Raw genomic sequence first — 16,626 nt, 5'->3', positions numbered from 1 at the left:
GTGGCCTCCAGTCTGCTATGGTCAGAAAATGCAGATCATTGGGATTAGGACTCTATGCAGAGGAGGAGCTAACAAGCCCTGAGTGGATGCTCCGGGAGCCTAGGGCTCAGAGCCTGGGCTGTGGGGTGTGGCCTCTGCAGGAGGTTGGGGCATAGATGCAGGGGGCCAGGAGCCAGGGGAGAGGCCAGGGGAGCAAGTGGAGGGGTCACCTCTAGGAGGACACAGCCAACTGCCTCTGCACATGTGCAGCAGCTGGGGGAGGGGTGGGAAACATCTGTGCATCACCCCATCTCTTCCCTCTGGGTCCAGATTCTGTCATTCAGAGCACACCCTGAACCCCCCTTTGCCCCAGCCATGGGTCAGCCATGAGTTCATCTGGGAAGCTTTGGGGGGATCCCCAAAGGTCTCTGGTAAAACAGTGAAACAGGAGGAGCTGAGGGCAAAGTCAGAGAGTCAGAGATACAGACAGACTCGTGGCAAGGGTGGGAGGGTACCGGTGCTGTGCTACGATGCAACTTGGGCCAGGCTTCACGGAGGATGAGACTTGTGAGATGAGCCTTGAAAGTCAGGTGTTGACCGGAGGGCCGGCATTCTAGGCAGGGGAAATGCATAAGCAAAGGTATAGAGGCCAGCAGAACCATAATTGTTTGATGTCCAAGCAACGGTTCAGCTGGGCAGGAGGCCCAGCAGCATGTGTGAAAACACCAAAAGATGAATCTGGACATGGAGGCTGGGGCCACCTGAGGAGTTGGGATTTAGTGCTCTTGGCAGTAGGGAGCCACAGGAGGCTTTGGAACAAGGGTGTAACTATGAACAGAGCAACTGGATGTGTGTTTCTTACCTGCAGTCAGCATGCCTGTTCTCCAGGGGCCCCCACCTGTGCAGGCCACACACACAATTCCAGAAGGTGCCCAGTTAAGGCCCAAACATTTGTCACGTAAACTTGGGAAAACAGTGTGTGTTCGCAAGACTATGCCTATGAGTGACAGAAGGCTGCTGATTTTTTTTTTAATATTTATTTATTTATTTGGCTGCATTGGGTCTTCATTGCTGCGTGTGGCGCTTTCTCTAGTTGCAGGAAGTGGGGGCTACTCTTCATTGTGGTACGCGGGCTTCTCTTTGCGGTGGCTTCGCTTGTTGTGGAGCACGGGCTCTAGGCTCGTGGGCTTCAGTAGTCGGGGCTCACAGTCCCTAGAGCGCAGGCTCAGTAGTTGTGGTGCACAGGCTTAGTTGTTCTGCCGCATGTGGGATCTTCCCGGACCAGGGATCGAACCCATGAGCCCTGCATTGACAGGCACATTCTTAACTACTGCATCACCAGGGAAGTCCTTGATGATTTTTTTTTGAAAGAATTTTTTATCACCATTTAAAAAAATATTTATTTTATTATTTATTTGGTTGCACTGGGTCTTAGTTGCGGCAGGCGGGCTCCTTAGTTATAGCATGTGAACTCTTAGCTGCAGCATGCATGTGGGATCTAGTTCCCTGACCAGGTATCAAACCCAGGTTCCCTGCATTGGGAACATGGAGTCTTAACCACTGCACCACCAGGGAAGTCCCCAGATGCCTGCTGATTGTTTTCATAACTCTTGAGCTCCAGATTTGGGTCAGACAAAAGGCAGGGCCCACACTGGCCTTGGCATGGTGCCCCTGGACCCCCATAGCCCAAGCCCAACCGTTTGCTTGGCAGCTTCTCAGCAACAGGGCCAGGAGATTCCCCCAGGAGAAGAACAGCCCCTGAAGAACCTGTGGGATTCCTTTCCTTGCCTGGACCCGCTGGCCAGGGCTGCACACGCTAAACGTGAGTGGCCACGTGGCAGGTGGAGCAGCCCAAGCTTTGAGGCCCAACCGGTTACTGCTCGGCCACTCTCCAGCTGTGTGACCCCAGGCGTGCCCCTTTGCCTCTCCGAGCCTCCCATTTCCTCATCGAGAACACAGAGATGACAATGGCTTACACCCCATTGGGTGTATGGACACATGCAGATAAAGCACATGGTACACCTTGATACATGGAGGGAGCTGTTAGCTCCAGACCTGGTCTGCATTTGGGGTGACAAAAGGATCTCACAGCCAGTCTACTCAATGAGGACAAAGCCCTCACCCTCACTGCCTCTGGCTTCCTCTCCCATTTCTCCATCAACCTTGGAGTACCCAAGGTGACAACCAGAACGGGACCTCTGTTTCCAACAGTAACTGAAAGAACCACAACACCTCTGTGCCACAGTGCCCCTTGGTGACACAACCCAAGACTGGTTTCATGATGTGAACACTAAGCTCTTTGCCTGATTTCCATCCTCCTTAAGGACATCATGAACCTCTTTAAAGTGTAATGACAGCTATGGGCCCCTTCCTCGGTGTGTGTGTACAACCCTGTGGCCCCCAGAGTTTCCTGAAAAGTCCAAGGAAAATAGAATCCTACTAACATTCAGTGAGCAGATATTCCCTGCCAGGTACCGTGCCAGGAGCTAGGAATACAGCAGTGAGCAAAACAGGCACTGATCACTGCCCTCTTGGGATCTAACCTATAGAGGAGGTCAGCTGGAGTTAAGTACTAAAGAGAAAACAAAGCAGGGAAGGGGAGAGGAAGTGCCAGAGATGGGTGTGGGGCTTTGAATTGTTACATAGGTTGGCCAGGTGATGTTTGTGTCAAGATGAAAGGAAATGAGGGAGCTGGCCCAGTGGATATCTGGGAAAGTGCATTTCAACAGAGGGAACAGCCAGTGCAAAGGCCCTAAGGAGGAATGTGCCTGGTGTGTGAAGGCGGAGTCAGGAGACGAAAGCGAGGGCAAGAAGGAAGATGATGTCATGGGGGGTGGGGCAGGGGACGTCTGCTAGGCACCAGAAGCACTTTAGTTTTACTCAGTGAAGTGAGGAGCCACTGCAGGTGCTCAGAGAATGGAGGAGACCATACTGGGAGGGGAGGATGAGGGAAGTAGGAAATGGCAACCTGTTAGGTGGCTGCTGGAATAATTCAGGTGGGAGATGTTGGTGGCTGGGCCCAGAGGGGAGCAGTGGAGGAGGGGAGAAGGCTGGGAGTGTGGATGCATTTTGAAGATGGAGACAACAGAACTGTCTACTTCTCTGGATGTGGGGTGTGAGTGAAAGAGAAGAATCCAGAAAAACCGTAGGGAATTCAGCCTGGGCAATTTGCAGGATGGAGCCACCATGAACTGAGGTGGCAGACTATGCGAGGAGCGGGTTTGGGGGATGACCAGGGGCTCAGCTCAGGCCTTGTGGAGCTTCAGGTATCTAGCAGCCATCCAAGTGGTGGTGCCACGGGGGCTATTGCTCCTCTGGCGCAGGTACAGCTGTGATCTCACAGGCTCCCAGGACCCGCGGGGGAGTGGGCATCACCCGCTCCAAGGGGGAAGCAGAGGGGAAGTGACATGAGAGTGGAGCGAAGGTTTCTGGGAACAGATCCCCATGTTCCACCTCTAGGATCAGTGCACTTTGAGGCGGGCGGGAATCAAATTTTAAAAACACTCGGCGATGCTCCATAATAGACACAGTTATCCCTGGTTCCATTTTGTTTAATCCGATTCCCTTCAAGACACGAACTCGCTCTGTCTCTCTAGGGGAACACGGTGGCTCGAGGATGACCCCCTCCCCGCAGGACCCGGACAGACCAGGGAGCGGGACTCCAGCGCGGCCTCGTTGGGAGTGAAGGTAAGGACTGCTATCAGTTCAATCACCAGAGAGCAATACTCTCTCCAGAGCGGCCCGGCTGGGCCCGGCCGAGGTGGATTCCTCCCCAGTAGCCCGGCCGAGCCGTGCACCCACGCCGGGTCCGTCCCGGTCCCCGGGCCGCAGAGCGGGAGTCCGCCACCTCCGCCCCGCGGTGGGGCCCTGACGCCGCTCCTCCATCAGGAAACTTCGGGAAACGTTCGGAGGCAAGCGCCCGGCTCCGTCGCGCCCACGCAGCCCACGAAAGGACTTCGCTCGGTTCTGGGAGGGGGCCCAGCGCTTTCCGCGGGCCGAGGGCGTGGGCGTGGAGGGAAGGAGGGGCCGAGTGGGCGGCGGGCCCACCCCTTTATTCCCGGCCCGCAGCTCGGCCGAGTGTGGCCAGATGTGCTGGTGACAGGTCGCTCCTCAGAGAGGTGCAGGCGGGAGCCCAGAGCCCGCTCTGGGGCTGCGCTCGGCGCTGCTGCTGTCGGACCGGACGCGGCGTCCGCGGGCTGAGCTCGGCCCCAGCCGCCGCCCGGGGAGTGCAGGTTAGGAAACGCAGCCCGGGCGGGGACCCCGGAGGAGGGGCGCGGGCCAGCCCCCGGGGGGGGGGACAGGGAGGGGAGCCACCGGCCTCGGCGCCGGGGCCGAGGGCGGACGGCGCGCTCCGGCTCGCCGCCGGGCAGCTCGCGAGGAGCCCGCGTTCCTGCAGAAGCCGCAGGTGTCTGCCCCGGGGTAACCCTGCGCTGCGAGAGGCCAGGCCAGCCCCGCTCCCGCGGGGGCTCCGCCGGCCCGAGGCCAGAGAGGCGGGAGACTGGCTGGCGCGCCCGGGCTCCTGGCTGAGCACGCTGCGGGCGGCACAGACAGGGTCCGCACCGGGGGCGGGGGCGGGGGCGTGCGCGGAGGAGGAGGGGCGGGGGCCCGGCGGGGGGAGGGGGCCGCTGGGCCGGGAGCGGGGCGGGTGTAGTTCGGGAGTCGCCACCTGAGAGCTCCGGTCCCCACTGCCGTCACAGCGGGTCGCCTTGGCCGTCTGGGCGGGAGCCAGCGGGCAGACACGGCGGCCGTGAGACCGGCGCTCCTCGCCCCGCAGCCGCCCGCGGAAGGTGAGCACCCTCCCGGGGCGAGGGGGAGGAGGCCCGGCTGCTGCTCCGGGTCCGTCTCTGTTGGGGGCGGGAAAGGGGGGAGGGGGTGGAACTGGCTACTTGACGCGGACACCTCTGTCCGGGTGACGATCGGGGGGCCTCCGGGGAGCTGCCATCTCTCTCATTCTGTCTCTGTCTCTCCCCCGGTGCCTCTCTCCCCCTCCGTCCCCGTCTCCGCCGGTGCCTCGTTGGGATTCGGTCTCTCCCTTTCCCCCGTCTCCCTCGGTCTCTGTCCGTCTGGCGCGCTCTCCGGCCCTGTCGCTGGTGAGTGCCGCTCTCCCGCTCTCCCTGCTCGCTCCCCGTCCTTCAGGGGCGCGCGCCGCTCCCCAGCTCGCTCGGCCCTGAAGCTGGAAGTCTACCTGCCGCGAGCGGGCTTCCCGAGCGCGCGGGGCTCCGCCTGCCGCCCTCGGGCGAGCTCCATCCGCTCGTGCCCGGGGGCGCTCGGTCACCCTGCTGTCTTCTTTTGCCTGCAGCGCACCGTCTAGGCGGGCCACCTGCCACCTGAGGCACCAACCGCCTCCCGCTGCGTGCGGAGCCACCGAGGTGAGTGCGCCCGTGCCCCTTCCTTCCCTCCCGCTGCAGCCCGGCTGCCCCGGCTCGAGTTGACTGGAGAAACGAGGCGACCGCGGCGAAGCCAGCCCGCGGCCGCTTTCCCTTTTAAAGAGTGGCCGGAGGGCCCGGTAGGCCCCTCGGGCGGCCGCCGCGCTTCCGCTGTCCCCGGCCCCATCCGGGCCTGGAAACTCGGCGTTTCGGGGCCCGGGGTCGGCAGGGTCGCGGGCGGGGCAGCGCGGCTTCCCCTTTAAGGCCGGAGCCGCTCGTCGCCGCGAGTGTGAGGGTGTGTGAGTGTGCGGCGTGCGTGTCTCCTCCTCCCCGAGTGACACAGCAGTGAGAAATGCCTATCAGTAACTTAAACCCCCGAAACTCCACCTTCCGGGCGCGCGGCGCGGAGCCGGGCGGTGGGAATGGAGCGAACAGATTGAGGCCGCCGCTGCAGCGCCGCCGGCATGAACTTGGCCGCGAGCTGAAGCGGCCGGTGGCACCGGCCGGGGGCACCGGCCGCTAGCCGGGGGGTGATCTGCAACCGGGCCGGGCCGCTGGGCGGGCGCCGGATCCCGGCTGCCCGCGCCGGTGGCCGCCCACCCCTCGGGCACTGCCCCCGCCGCCGCCGCGGGAGCTCCGCCGCACGGTAAGGCTGAGGACGGGCGCGGGAGGTCCGACTGCTCTGGGGGCGCCGGGCTGCACTTGTAGACCCCACTGTGCTCCCCGTCGCGGAGAAGCGGGGGCCCCGGGGTACTGAGAGCTGGGGGACCCCGAAGTTTGCTCCGAGCACACGGCCCACCTGGCGCTGCGCGTGGTAGCCCCCCTCTCGGTCCGGCTGGGCCGAGCTGAGCGCAGCTTGCATCGCCCCGGACTGTGGCCTGTCCGTGCACCCCGGCGCCCGCCGGGCGTCTGGAATCGGGCGGGGGCAGTTAAGTACCGGCCAGGGAAGGCAGAGGGGCGAGGGCCACGCGGGCTCCCCCAGCCGCGCCGGGCTACCGGGAGGCTCCCACTCCGTCCCGGCGCACCCCGGGCTGCTCGCAGCCCGGATGCCACCGGCGACGCTGCCTTTGCATACCGGCTCCCAGAGCTCGGGCCAGTCGGCAGTGGGCGCTGGGCGCACGATTCCCCCCACCCGACCCGTACCCAGTTTGCCGCCACCGAGCGGGAGTGTGGAGTGTACGCGCGCCGGGCCCGTCGCCTTTCGCTCCCTCCCCTGCCAAATTCTCCTCTGGAGAGCAGCCCCGAGCAGAGCTGGCGGCTCGAGGCAGCCCCAACTGGGCTCCTGCCCGGAGCTCCCGGCGCCCCCGCTCCCCGAGCTCCCAGGCCTCGGAGCGGCGGCGCAGCCCGGCGCCCGGCGCCAGCAAGGACGGGTGGGAAGCCCCCCGGAGCGCCGCCAAATACTTTTCACAGCCAGTTGGCTCGGCCAGGCTCTGTCCCGATGCAGCGTGTCCGAAGCCGCTTGGAAAGCTGGCCCTGCCGTCTGATTTTGATCTGTGATTAAATGCGGACTGAGCAGACACTAATAGGATTAGCTTGCAGAAAACTGCCCTGAAGTCGTAGGAACCTGAGCAAACAGACGCACCTCGGGCCGGGGGCTTCGCCCCGCCGCGCTCCTACAGCTGGGTGCGGCCGAGCGGGGCACCCCGAGTGTGGGTGTGTGTGCGCGGGCGGGAGCACAGGATGGCTGAGGGACGTGGAGAGAAGCGACTCCACTTCCAGGGGTGGCCTGTCGTTGTTTGGCAGCAGAAGGAATCCCCCCCTCCCCCGGCGCCATCCCCACGGCGAACGTGCTGTTTGCGGGTAGCCGACCGAGGCCGGCGCCGGGACATTGTGAGGGCGAGCGAGCCGGGAGAACGAGAGGCGGCCGCGCTGTAACAAAGACGCAAAGTCTCCCCGAGCCTGAGCAATTTCGAAAGAGTTGGCTGCGAAGAGGGCCCGGGTCCCCCGGGGGAGACCCCCGCGGGGATCGCGCCGCCCCCACCGGCCCAGGCCCCGCGGCCGGGGCGATCCCGTTCCCAGGCTGCGGCAAGCCGGCGGGCAGCATCGCGGCGGGGCAGCCCGGCCCTCCGCAGGCGCGGGCCGCCGCCCGGCTGCCCACGGGCCGGGTGGGGTCGGCCGCGCGCCCGCCGGGGCTTCCCGGCCGCCGCCGCCGCTTGGGGCTCCTGGAGGCCGCGCAGCTTCTTCCCCCACTCCACTTCTTGTCTTTATAGATTCCCCCCTCCCTCCCACCCCCGCCGCCGCCGACAATCCGCTTTATAAAAAGCCCCTTTGTTTCCCTGGAGGCTGGAGAGAGGGAAGGGGAAAGGGACGCAGGGGCAGGGGGCGGGGGCGGCTGCCTCCCAGTGGCTCCGAGCCGCTCGGGACAGGAGGGCCAGCGTAGGCGCTGGGGAGGGGGCTGGGTCTCGAAGCCCCTCCGCAGGAACCCCGGAAGGCGTGGGGAGCCCCCGGCTCCTGGCGCCTGCCGCGCGCCCGGCAGCCGGGCGGTGGACACCCGGGGCCCCCGCGGACCGGACGGCGGGGCTGGCGGCTCGGCTAGCGGGCCGGCGCGGAGGCCAGAGGCTGCGCACGCTCGGCGGGGTGGGCAGACGCCGCTCGCCGCTCGCCGGGCGCGGGCATAGGGGGCGCCCTTTCCTCGGTTTCGCTTTGCAGCCCGCGCCCCTAGCTGCTAGGACTGAGGGCGGCTGTCGCACCTGCCGGTGGCCGAGACGACGGCTGAGGCGACGGCGGCGCCTCTGAGGCTTTCGCTACCCCGCGGCTGCACGCCTCCCTCCTCCCGCGCCTTCCTGTCGCCCCCAAGCCCCTGCGCAGGGGCTCAAACGCTCCGCGGGGCCCCTTTGGTTTGCACGGAGGGAGGGAGTTGGAACTGCCACCTCCGAGGTTCGTGCAGCGCGGGCAGGCAGTGGGGACGAGGATGCATCTCCGGACCGTGCGTCAGCCTGCCGCCTCTGCCAGATCCAAGGCCCAGAACTTGGGGGTGTCCAGGACCCGTGGGTTCCCGGCATTTGTTGGAGTGAGGATTCAGCCGGCCCCTATCCCTTACACCTGCCCTGCCCCCCAAACCTGCTGGAACTGGGACTTGCGCTGAGGAATGTTAAACATAATGGTTGGAGTAACCTTTAGCCAGCCTGTCGGCCTGGCCGGCCCCGCCCCCGCCCCCCGGACCGGTCAGCCTCTCTACTTGTAAAGTTTGTTCGGAAAGGGAATACTGACAATAAGAAAAATTGACAAATAAGGAGAAGTGGGCGGGGCCCAAACTCGACTGGTAGGTCTCCTGAGTGAAGTCAAATTCCTCCCCATCTCTTGCCACCTCCACCCCCTCTTCCCATTTAATCTCGTGGCGACACAGTGTGTGTGCCTTTTCACATATCTTTCCCCTAGTCCACTCTCCTCCAATCTCTGGAGGGTATTCGTAATTGTTGGTCGAACATTTGTTCTCTGGTCTTTGGAGTAGAAGGAGACAGGTTAACTCCCCCCACCCTCGAAACACACACGTCCCAACTGCATCTAAAACCACAAGAAAGTACTTAAAGGGTAAACCACGGGTTCCACCTTCTCCTCCCCCTTTGTGCTTCCCTTCTGGAACAAGATCATTGGAAAATAAAGCTGCTGATGTGCGAGATGGAACATATGGTGCCTCCATAAGAGAGAAGCTGAAATGGCCTTGAACCTGCCGGACAGACCAGCTGTTTGCTGCCAGCCAGAGCAGCTAATCAGCGTCTTCCCCTTAAAGTAACAGCCCTCTTCTCTCTTGATGATCAGTTTGCATATTAAATAAGATATTCTCCAGAGGAGAAATGCGATGGGCTCCTATATTGCTTTGTGCTTTGGTAGTTCTCCAGTGCTGGTCCCCTGCCCTGAGGGCTGCCTTGGCCTCGCCCCACGCGTGCCTCCAGTGTTTGAGTGTGTTTCCTTCCACACTGATGTAGGAACGTCGCTCACGGTGGAACTTGGGAAGGAGGCGGGAAAAGGGAAAGAGAGCCAGGCTGAGAGATTCGCAGATGCCCAGGAGGAAATCTCTGTTTTGTTGGTACTGGCTTTAGAAAAACTAGCAGTTCTCTCCCCACCCCTTAAAAATATCACAAAGAGCTGCAGCTCTTCCTTATAAGATCTCCTTAAAAATCATCCTCTTCCGGCCGTGACCATTTTCAGTTTTCCTTCAGTACAGTGTGTTTGAGAAGGGGGAAAAAAAAACAGTTTGGCATTGGAAGAAGAAAGGCTTGAGGAGATACAAGGAAATTCCATGTTAGGAAATCATTAGCGAAGGGTGACTTCGTGTGTTTTCCTGCCACTGACGCTGACAGTGACACAGATGTGTGGGTTGAAACCGGAACGTCATTGAATTTTTAAACTCAACCAGGAAATAGCCTGTTGCTGGGGTGGGGGCGGGGGCCACATATTCACCGCATCTTAAGGTAGGAGATTTACTGTTGTTGATTCTATTCACTAAGCAAAGGGATTTTGTCAAGCTTGGCCAGCACATTTAATATCATTTTTTCCCTTTTAAGCGGATCACTTAAAGGCTTAAAATGCACCTGTTAATAGGTTATCCCTAGGAAACTCAGTTGCTGTTTAGGCTTCCGAAATGGGCAGAAACTGATCTTAGGCAAGTGGTTCTTCTTTAAAGGGGCTTCCTATCTGCAGTAAACTTTTTTTTAAAGATTCTGATGTTTTTTTTCCTGCAGCAATGCATGGGAGAGATAATTAGCCTAGAAGCTGGGAAACTTGTGTTCTAGAACAGTTTCCCCACTAATTAGCACAGTGATTTTGGGCAAGTCCATCCTCCCACCTTGTCTGCCCCCCCCCCCCACCCCACACAGTGACCTCAGAGTCTGAGTCCCTTCCAGCTGTAACATACTGTGATTTGTGAATAAAATAGTCATTTTCTGGGAAACTGAAGTACTGTTGGGGAAAACAGCTAGATAGGTAAAGAGATGGCACTGAGATTTGGAGGGGAAGCAAGAAGAGGGAGGAGGGAAAAACGGGCAGAAGGCCAGTCCCAACAGCGTAGAAGTGGGAAGTGTTCCCTAACTATATCTTTCACCCATGTGAACTTCTAACCCAGAAGCATGGATGGTGGAGGCTGAGAAGCAACCCCGAGGGCTCCCTGTCCGGTACCCTTAATCCAGTGGTCTCAGGACCTTCTGACGGCAGGCCTTCTCATCGTTGGGTTGGTTTCCAGATAACGGGATCCAAACTCTTTGAAAATTAGACTGGCGTGTTTCCAAAGGACTCATCTAATATAGAACAGATTTGCTGCTTTGCAGTTATTCAGCAAAGGTTTCAAGGACAAAGAGGCCTTCCCTCTCCACACATGTGCCCCACTGGAGCGTGGGCTCTGAACTCACTGCTGAACCTTTTCTTCTTAGTCCAGCTGGGTGTTTTTTAAAAATCACATTACCAACTTGGAGGACGCAGCAGCCATGCGAGAATCTGCCACTGTCCTGCTTGATGTTAATATTGATTTTTTTTAACGGATTGGGGGGTAGACATTATGAAGGAGGACCTTTTATCCTCTGAGCTCTTTGGCAATTATCTTGCTGCCATAAATGTTGATACACATATAATGGATGTAACTAAAAAATCTCCTTATCCAAGCAGAAAAGGCTGAGTGTTTGTTGGAGCAGATAGAATGCTGAGCGTGTGAATAGCCTGACCCAGATGTGGCTGGGAGGGAGATAAATGATGGGGACCAGGAACCTGTTACGATGGATCAGTACAAGAAACCAGTTCCCGTCATACACCTCTCACAATGCCAGCCGCCGAGGTAACCTAGGCAGCAGCAGTCAGCTGTATGGCAGGAAAGCAGCGTCACGAAGCTCAGTTGCAACAGTCTGATTTTGCAGACATTGAGTCCTGAAACATCTTCCAGACTTTGAGGAGAGAAACTTCATAAATCTGTATGAACCTAATGGCTTTTGTGGCGGTGCTGATTACTTGTTTCTGTCATCCCTGTGCCATCATTTCATCTGCACATGTAGCAAAGGAAGAACAGCGGGCTCCACAGAGCCCTCAGGCAGCTAGTCAGGTCCCTGTGGGGATGAGGGGCGTGGCTTGTGTTACACTATTTACCTGTGAGGATTTCGATGCACAGTCCCAGTGGGGTCCTGCTTGCAAGCGACCAGCCTGGGCAGCTGAAGCCCCAGGAGCATTTTCTGTAGGGAGAAGGGATGGAAGCAAAAAGAGTTGGGTTCCCTCCCTCCCCCACCCCATTGCTTTTTTTTTTCCTCCCCATTCACAGAACGTCCCCAGTTTCCTTAGGGCCTCAAGTCCTCCCTTAAAATCTGACCTCTTCATAATTTCCAAAGCAATCAGATTTGTCACAGCCCGGAAAGCTCCTCCAGGTGCAGCATAGCGAGGGGCTTTGCTGACTGTGGGCTCCCTAGAGTGAAGGCTGCCAGAGACTGGGCTTAAGTCTTGCCCTGGCTGCCCTCTGACCCCAGCGTACCCAGTGTCCCTTTGCACACAGCCCAGTCCCAGCCTCGAAGGAGGGTCCCAGCCACCTTCCCCTCCCGGTGTGCCCTGCTGCTTGCTCTGCCCAGTAAATGACCGTTAAGTGCAGTTTGGGAAATGCCGCTTTCTTAAGGCTGAGAATTGTTCCACGACGCCCAGAGGAGGATGGGGCCGACCATGGGATTCCATCATGTGATTCCCCCTCTCCTCCACCTGTAGGAGTACCTGGACTCGAGGCCATAGGGACACATGTCTGCTGATTGTAGAAGAAGCCACTGGAGGCCACAGGGCCTGAGTAGTGAATGGCCTCTGCGTTAGAAGGGTCTGGTGGCCCAGCTTGTGCCTTCCATCTTTGAGGGGAAGTGTGAGCCTTTGGGGACTAAAGACAGGATGAAAACCAAGTCAAGTCATCCTGAATGCTTCGGACAGTCTCAGGTCTTCTGTCCAGTTGTCCCGAGCCCCCCCCCCCCCACCATCCTTCACAGTGCTTTTCTATTTTGCCCAGCATTTGAACCTGAAACCCCTACGTGACACAGAGGGCGAAGGGGACGGGATCCAGCTTTGCCTTCTTTTTCGCCGGCCCGTTAGCCAGTTGACCCCAGTTCCTGCACATAGTTGGCACAGATGAACCATTGCACCTACAAACTTAGAAGCTGAAAGAATTTTCAAACTGGAAGAGTAAACCCCCTGTGACTTTGCAGAAGGGAAAGTGGGGCCCAGAGTGGGAGCCTGACTTTCCTGAGAAGGCACAGTGTGGGGAGCCCTGAGGAGATAGAACTCCGGTCTCCTGCTCTCAGTCAAATACTTGGGTCCGGGATGCCCACTTGGCACCCATGCTGTGGGCACACAGGCGTCCCTTTTTGAGGAAGAGCAGATGTGACAGGAGGTGCAGGCGTGGAGAAGGACCAGGTTTCATCGTGGGGTAACATGATCTTCCTGGATCAGTGTGTGCTTTGCTTAGCATTGTTAGGACGACACATGGGCATGATGGCATCAGAAAGCCAAAGCTTGGAACCATTTGAAATCGGAGGTTGCAAGTGAAGGATCAGACTGGGGCCCAGGCTTTGGTGCCTCCAAAAGGTGTGTGTCATGTCTTGTTTTCAGGTTGCTGACAGAGACTTGGGCTGCCAGCCTTTCGGAAGCCCTGGTTGGGTGGGCTCTGTTGGCAGTGGCAGGGCTTGTTTGGGTTTTGTCCTTAATGAGATCTCAGTGTTAAAATCTGTCTCTGGAAGGTGCAGCGCCGACCTCGGAATTTTAAGTGGGACCGTAGTTTCGGTGCAGTTGCCAACGTCACATGCTTTGTGTGTCTAATTCTGAAAGACTGGCGTGCGTTATGCTGGGTTTGGGGCGGAGGGCATTTCTAAGCTGCTTGTCTGTCAAGGATTAATTTAACCTCTAATTACTACATTTTCTTCGCAGTTTGCTGCACGAACATGTTGTAACAGAAGCTGAAAGAAATATGCCATTTCATTTCGCCACTGCTCTCAAATTCATCTGTGGGGATACAGAGTCAAATCGGACACACTTGGTATTAAAATAATGGGGCTGACGTTCGAATGATAGTGAACAATCTGTTTGTTTCTAGTGCTCCCCCAGCGACGGGGTGCAGAGCATTATGGTTAGGTGTTAGGATCGTATATTATTAACTGTGTTCCTCACAGCCGTGGCCCTCAAGATGAGGCCTGGAAACGTGGCAGTGTCACCGCACTAATCCCGCTGGGGCCGTCCGTGCTCCCGACACATGACCCCTGTGTTGCCTTTGGAGCGTGACTAATGCCCTGTGCAGGAGGGCAGCCTGGGAGCCCTTCCTGCCTGTTAATAGGGCAGGTGGCGAGGGCTGGTCCCTCAGTAGAGGTGAGGCCATTATCAAATTGGAGCCTCCCGAGGGCCCGCTCCCGAGGCAGAACCCATTCAGAGCGCGGCGACGTGAAATTGCAAGATTAAGCTACAGGGGTTCTCCAAGCAGTCTGCTCTCCCTCCTCCTCCCTGCGCCCCCTCCCCCCCGAAGCAGCAGCCCCTTGGCAGCCCTACAGATCTCTTTATCCTCACCTCCCCAAACAGCGGCAGACGCCCATTCCCCACCCTGAGGTGGCTGGGAAGTCTGGCTTCTCAGACCCGGGGGCGGGAGTCCTTTGCAGCACCCTTTGCTTCCTCTTTCCAAGTGCACAGAAATAGCCTTGTGGGGTGAGAGTGCCGAGCACGCCAGCAGGTTGTGGGGCTTCGCCTCCCTGCCCGGCAGTTGTGGAGAGCCCGACTTGTACATTCACACACGCACCCTCATCCCAGGAGCCAAGAAGCGTGCTCGCTCTTCATTTCCTCCCAGGAAGGAGAGGCACTTTGCCTTCTAAAGCACGTTTTGCCCCAGGGGTCAAGAACTATAAGCTGACATTGTCTTTCTTAGTATCCTCAGCCCGTCCTTTCTGGCAGGTGGGACCCAGACAGAAAGGGCTAGGCCTGCAGCCCTTGTTCCCCTTATGGCTGAAGACAGGCTGCCTGGCCTTTTTCGTCATGGCTTTGGGTTGGCCCTTTGCAAAATTCTGAGGAAACTAGTTTGGGTTCAGTCCCCCCATTTTTCCCTTCCTGGATCCTAGACCTGCCCCCTCGCCCTTACCTGCAAAGGCACCATCCTCAGCCGTCTGTGCCTTAATGTGACTCCCTTACTGGGGGGAATCTGGAACCTCTGACTTGAATTATGGGATGTAAGGGTTTCCATGCCTCGGAGAGCACGTGCTCTTCAGGGTGCAGACAGGAAGGGTTCAAGGGTTAGGGAGGCCATCTCCCCCCATGGCATCTTGCTCACGTAAAGCTGGTTCTATCCATGAGATGAGGATGCAGCCCGGATCACCTGGCTGCCGAGGCTCTTCTGAACTTGATTTCAGGGAAGCCGACCTTAGCTGGTCTCCTGAGCCCCAGATCAGAATAAAAGTGATTCCTGTCTCTCTGGAGCAGGGGCAGCTCTTTGCCTTTTGTGAGTCACGGACTTCTTTGAGAATTATATGCCATGTTGTATCTAATTTCAGGGGTTCATAGACCCTTCTGGAAGCCCATTCATGGTTCCTTCAGGGATCCTTTGAGACAGGTTAAGAACGCCTCAGCATGATGCCTTGGGCTGTGCCAGGTTGTGGGGTCATCGCTGGTTACCACACGGGCAGAAACGCCGTGTGGTGGTGGGAACAACAGAGAGCTTTGTCGTTGGTGCCGGGCGTTGACCAGTTGTGAGATTTTACTCAAGTCCATGAACCTGCCCTCAGTGTCCTCACTTGTCAGATGGGAATATGGGGCCAGCCCTACCCAGCTTAATAGCATCGTGGGAGATTCTAACGAGATGGTGTTGGTGAGATGGTCTTGCAGACAGTAAGCTCAGCCACACTCTTGGGTTGCTGACTTCCCATTTGGCCTGAGAAATTAAACAAAACAAAAGCAGATCTCTTTCGACATGAACAGTCCTTTTGTCCCTTCCTTTGACCTTGTGTAAGTTACTCCCAGGCAAAGTAGCATAAAAGAGTCTCCGGCTAGGGAGGGACCTCCAAGGGCATGTGTGCCTTGGGATCTAGATAGTTCCGGAAGCTACGGCTGGTTAGGAGTCCTGCCTGTCCAGCCCTCCTTGGCTCTGGAGTGGGGCCAAGGGGTGTGTCCCCGGCCCGGTCGCCTGGAGGCGGTTTCACATCTGCCAGCCACAGAAATTAGCAGATGGGATCTGAGAAGGCAAATGGTTGAGTTCAGTCTTCCACAGTCCATACTGTCACACTTGGGGGCAAAGTGAATCCTTGATCTCCCCTCCCCCGGCCAAATCACCGACAAGTCTGGCCAGCTCCTGGTGAAAGCTGGGTGGCGGAATTTGCCTGGGGTCTGGCCAGGGCCCTGTCCTAAGGGAGAGGACCATCCTATTCTCCTTGGAGAGAAGCCTCAGGAGGAGCCTGCAGGCACTTGGGCAGGGATCTGCCTCGGAGGGAAAAAGCCGGCTGGACTCAGTGCACACAGCCCTCCTCCACCGCCCACGTCCAAGCTGGAAATGTGAAGAGACTTCTCACGGCAAGGCCGGCGGGCTGGTAAATCACAGATAGGAAAACTGAGGCCCTGGGAAGGGTCAGTGCTTGCCCAAAGTCACATGATAAGTCAGGGGCCGGGCAAGAACGCAGAGGAACATGAGGACACATCCTTGGCCCTTGTTGGGCCTGTGCTCCCTCCAGGCTCTCTGGGTCCTTACGATAGTGTCTTTCCCCTCTTAAAAATACAACCTTGGCATCAGATTCACCTGGGAATGCTGCAGTCGTCAGAGTTAGCTCGAGAGAGTCAACAGCAGGTTTGGGAAGCCGCTTGGAAGCCTCAGAGGGTGTTGCTGGCCCACCCCACCGAGCTGTTGCTCTGTGTACCTGTAGGACTGTTTATCCCCTTCCCCCAGCCCTGAGTTAGGAACCTTTTGGAAGAGAGTGTGTTGCTAGGAGCTTGGGCTTTCCCTCTGCTTTATAAAGAAGAGTGCTGGTTGGCTTTGAACTGGCTTGTAAACAAATTGAGGTGTTCCCCCCCCACACACACCCTTTCTTTCTTTTGTTAAACCAGCCAGGTTTCCCAGGGCTGGGTCAGTGGAGATGATGATGAACATGGATGTTCGGTACCCAGTCCATGTGTGGCTTGGTGCCCATTCCTGCCCTTTGCTGGAGTGTCTCAGCCTTAGTTTCGCCGTTAATCTGGTGGGGGGGGGGAATTGTGCAGGTCACTGGGAAGCAGATGCCACCCAGGAATTTCAGGCATCGTCACATAATCAACTGAAACAACAGTGCTTCTTAAATCGGAAAGTGTGGTAGTTGGTGCTTGCCCTTTGGAAGATTCC

At 58.2% G+C, this 16,626-nt stretch overlaps 1 protein-coding gene across 4 annotated transcripts in view; it reads left to right on the top strand.

Annotated features, from left to right (window-relative positions):
* Positions 1 to 4,078: 4,078 nt before the first annotated feature.
* The window catches only part of MAMLD1 (mastermind like domain containing 1), a 115,485-nt gene continuing 102,937 nt past the window's right edge, over positions 4,079 to 16,626 (top strand). For 2 of the 4 annotated variants that reach the window (XM_057719418.1, XM_057719415.1), the window contains exon 1: positions 5,782 to 5,991. The gene's annotated coding sequence lies outside the window, so the exon portion shown is untranslated. Of the gene's footprint in view, positions 4,212 to 4,676; positions 4,767 to 5,278; positions 5,349 to 5,781; positions 5,992 to 16,626 lie in introns of those variants that run through there. The other 2 variants (XM_057719417.1, XM_057719416.1) reach the window with 2 other exon arrangements.

This window comes from Hippopotamus amphibius, chromosome X (genome assembly GCF_030028045.1).
Source record: "Hippopotamus amphibius kiboko isolate mHipAmp2 chromosome X, mHipAmp2.hap2, whole genome shotgun sequence".
Classification (NCBI taxonomy): Eukaryota; Metazoa; Chordata; class Mammalia; order Artiodactyla; family Hippopotamidae; genus Hippopotamus; species Hippopotamus amphibius.
Note: the sequence above shows the minus strand (reverse complement) of the source record. Positions and strands in the feature narration are given on the sequence as shown.